General features: G+C 42.0%; 1 protein-coding gene across 1 annotated transcript in view; it reads right to left on the reverse strand.

Moving 5' to 3' along the window:
• The window catches only part of ATP8A2 (ATPase, aminophospholipid transporter, class I, type 8A, member 2), a 727,934-nt gene that overhangs the window by 358,185 nt on the left and 365,015 nt on the right, over positions 1-4,734 (reverse strand). The window lies entirely within an intron of this gene.

Raw genomic sequence — 4,734 nt, forward strand, 5'->3', positions numbered from 1 at the left:
CAAAGAACAAGGCACCAGGAATTGATGGAATAAAAATTGACATCTTTCGAGAAAGTGAGGCGGCACAAGAGGCACTCACTCATCTCTGCCAAGAAATTTAGAAGACAACTATCTGGCCGACTGATTGGAAGAGATCAATATTTGGGCCCATTCCAAAGATATGTGACCCAACAGAATGCGGAAATCATCGGACAATCTCTTTGAAATCTCAAGCGAGTAAAGTTTTGCTAAAGGTAATACAGTAATGGCTACAATCATACATTGACAGAGAATTTCCAGAGGTTCAAGCTGGATTCCGAAGAGGCCGTGGAACGAGAGATATCACTGCGTATGTCCGATGGATCTTGGCTGAAAGCAGAGAATACCAGAAGGATGTTTACCTATGCTTTATTGACTATGCGAAGGCTTTCATTTGTGTGGAACATGACAAGCTATGAAAAACATTGAGAAGTATGAGTATTCCAGAACACTTAATTGTACTTCTGAGAAATCTGTACCTAGATCAAGAGGCAGTTGTTTGAACAGAGCATGGGAACACTGAATGTTTTAAAATTGGGAAAGGTGTGCGAAAGGGTTGTGTTCTTTCACCATGCTTGTTCAATTTGTATGCTGAGCCAATAATACGAGAAGCTGGGTTCTATGAAGAAAAACGTGGCGTCAGGATTGGTGGAAGACTCATTAACAGCCTGCGATATGCTGATGATACAACCTTGATCGCTGAAAGTGAAGAGGACTTGAAACATATACTTATGAAGATCACAGAGCACAGCCTTCGATATGGATTACATGACAATGTTAAGAAAACAAAAATCCTCACTACTGGACTAATAAACAACATTCTTATCAATGGAGAAAAGATTGAAGTTGTCAAGGACTTCATTCTTCTTGGATCAACTGTCAACACTCGCGGAAGTAGTGGTCAAGAGATCAGACGACGTACTGCATTGGGCAAATCTGCTGCATAGGAACTTTTTAAAGTGTTGAAGAACAGAGATGTCAGCTTGAGGACTAGGGTGCGCCTGACCCAGGCCATGGTTATTTTCAATAACCCCATATGGATGCGAAAGCTGGACAGTGAATAAGGAAGACCATAGAAGAATTGATGCCTTTGAGTTGTGATGTTGGAGGAGAATACTGAAACTGCCATGGACTGCCAAAAGAACCAATAGATCTGTTTTGGAGGAAGTGCTAAGCTTCGTCTCTCCTATTTTGGACACACTGTCCGGAGAGAACAGTCGCTGGAGAAGGATGTCATGCTGGGTAAGGTGGAGGGTCAGAGAAACAGAGGAAGACCCCCAACGAGATGGATCAGCCAGGTGGCATCACTGATGGCGTCAAGTGTGGCAGCGGCAGTGAGGCTGGCCCAGGATCAGATATTGTTTCATTCTGCTGTGCATGGGGTTGCTATGAGTCGGTTCCGACTTGATGGCCCCTGACAACAACAACAACTATATATATATAGATATATTTGTAGAGCTGGAATGAGAGCCTCAAGGTTAGCAGGTTGAATCTACCAGATGCTCCATGGGAGAAAGATGAGGCTTTCTTGTAAAGATTTAGAACCTTAGAAACCCAATTCAGGGTCACTATGAGTCAAACTGGCATGTAACCACGATCTATCTATCTATCTATCTATCTATCTATCTATCTATCTATCTATCTATCTCCCACTCTTCTTCCCATACCCATACCCATTCAGCCTGTGTCTCTGTCCATGTATCTATACCCAGAACACTGTTGAATTAAAATTTTTATTTGACTCTATGTTTCAACTATTCAGGAATCCTTCTACATCAGGGGTGGCACAAACAGTTAAGCAGCGCTATACAAACTAACTGAAAAGTGGGTGAGCTGATCCCACCCAGAGGAGGTGACTCGGAAGACAGGCCTGGTGAGCTGCCTGGCCACGGCACTGAAAACCCGATGGACCAGCTCTTACTCTGATGAGCACAGTGTGGCCGGGAGCTGGAATTCACTGGATTTTAACTAACCCTAACCAACATCATCTGAACTAGGTGCTGTGACCGTTAATTACTAATTACTCTCCAACAATCATTGTCAATCTTTGAAAGAAACTAGGCAATGATCTGATTTCTGTCTTTCATATCAGCATCCTTAGAACGTTAGGCTTACTCATCATTTCCATAATTTTTGAAAATGAGTTGATTTTCAAACTAATATTTTTCAGACAAAAGTCTTTCCTATAAAAACCCAAATGTGACAACTTATAAAAACAGTTACTTTTTAATGTAGTTCTTAAAAGCCACTTGTGCTTCTTAATGTCTGATTATGAAAACTGTATGGCGTCCAAGTGTAGCACGATAGGGCAAGCACTAGACTTCAAGGTCGGTTTGAACCACAAGGTGGCAGTTCAAACCCACCAGCCACTGCTCGTAAATCCTATACAGGGTTGCTGTGAGTCAGAACTGACTCGATGGCACTTAACAACAGTAATTATCTAATATGGTTATGGAGTCCTGCGGTGGCACTGTTAGATAAGCACTGGACTGCGAACTTCAAGGTTGGGGTTTCCAACCCACTAGATGATCCTCAGAAACCTTAAACAGGGTTGCTATGAATTGGAGCTGATTCAACAGCACATAACAACAACAACAACGCCGACTATGGTTATGTCTCATCGGGACAGACCACCAGGAAAAGGCATCATGTTTGGGAAGCTGGAGGGTCACCAGCAAACAGAGGGGCACTCCCTCAGATGTCCGATGGAATGACTGCAACAGTGAGAAGATGGTAAGGAAGGCCCCAACCAGGCACTGTTTTGTTCTGCTGCATGAGGAGGCTTCAAAAGGTTCATGGAAAGATAAAATGAAAAGAGAATGGAATTTTTCCATGGACTTTTTAGAAGGCCCCTCATATATAAGGTCACCATGAGATGGCACAAACTCAATGGCAGCTACCAACAACATTATAACTACGTTTCAGTAAAGGCCGACAAGCATAGTCTTAGGAAGAGAATTGATGGTCTCAAAGGATTGGCTTCCATCGCCAAGGCCAAGGAATCTGAGATCCCCACACTTATGAGTCTTTTGGGAGAAAAGTCTAAATGTTTATACAAATATAGCATGTTGTTGTTGTTGTTAAGTGCTGTTGAATTGGTTCTGACTCATAGCAACCCTATAATAGGGTTTCCATATAGTTATAAACACTGGAAATTTGATACAAGCTAATTCCGTTAGACTTAACAATGATCTATATATTAGAAACTCCAAGTCACAAACCTACAGTCCTCCAGTCAATTTGGATAGGAACAGACTGTCTCATCTTCTTCCTTCAGAGCCGCTGGTGGGTTTGAACTGCTGACCTTTCTCTTAGTAGCCTAACGTCTAACACACAGCATCATGTGGGCTCCTCAGTAGAAACTCCCATAACTGGACACATATTCCTTTACCTGTATTACAGCCAATACAAAATTCGTTTATTTTCCTAGCCAAATCCCATCTTCCTCCTATAATCGCTACTGTGGGGATTCACTGCACCGAACACAACTTCTCCTTCTTCTTCCTTCCTGGATCTTCACCCTGTTGACTTTGCCTACATTTTATTCTAAGCCAGCTATTTCTACCTACCTCACCACCACGGTCTCCATTCAGACCTTCCTCGGGCCGAATGCATCATTTCCATCTCTCTACTGTTATTTTAACCCCTGGGATTGACTGACTTCCAATCTCATCTTTTAAATGGTGAAATCATGGAAACAAAACAAAAATATACTTGGTCACCCATCTGGAAAATAATCATCTCTGTGATACTTGCTACAATAATTAAATTTATGAGCAACTTAGGTAGCTCTGAAGGATTCGTCCACGGTGTGCAATGCAGCCCAACACAGACTTGCCCATAATGCTCTGCTCTGCCATTTCTTTTTCACAATAGTTCTACTCCCTAGGGTTCTGTATTTTACATTATGTCTCCCCTGTTGTACATGTGTGCGCTTTCTATGCTGTATCTCATTTTGTTATTTCCTGCCCATAGTTTTAATCTCCTAAAAGTATAATTATAATGTTTTTGTCCCTCTCGATTTTTCAAATCTCCTCAGATTCAGGATCATCTGCCAACTTCTTTAATGTGAAATTGATTTCCCCTTCAATAAAATGGGGTACACTCACAAAATCCCATAACATCAAGCTGCAAGTGGTTTTACACTACCATTTTCTGCTATATTTCAGTTACTGTCTTTCAACTATTTTCCATGTGTGTGGCTCTACTCCAAGACAAGGTGAATTGATTTTATTTATTTTGCAATGGAACAGGGTCAAAAGTATCTTGAAAAAATTAAAAGATTTCCCTTTTACTATAGGAACTTGCTCTAACTATAGGAGCTTGCTTTACTTATGTAGTCAACAAGTTAAAACCACAAGTTTAACTTTTACATTTTCCTACTCTACACTGTTTCTAAGGAGCTCTGGTAGCATAGTGGTTACGAATCAGGTTGTGAAACTCAAGGTCGGCAGTTCGAAACTACCAGCTGTTCTGCGGGAGAAAGACAAGGCTTTCTGCTCCTGTAAAGATTTACAGCCTCAGAAACCCTGTACAGGGTCGCTATGAATCAGAACCGACTCCACAGCCCAGAACCACCACCACACTGTTGCTAAAGGGGCTCTGGTACTGCAGTGGGTTACAAACTGGGCTGCTAACCACAAAGTCAGTGATTCAAGCCCACCAACGGCTCTGTGGGAAAAAGAGGAGGCTATCTGCTATGAGTCGGAACAGACC

Source organism: Chrysochloris asiatica, unplaced genomic scaffold, assembly GCF_000296735.1.
Source record: "Chrysochloris asiatica unplaced genomic scaffold, ChrAsi1.0 scaffold00005, whole genome shotgun sequence".
Taxonomy (NCBI): domain Eukaryota; kingdom Metazoa; phylum Chordata; class Mammalia; order Afrosoricida; family Chrysochloridae; genus Chrysochloris; species Chrysochloris asiatica.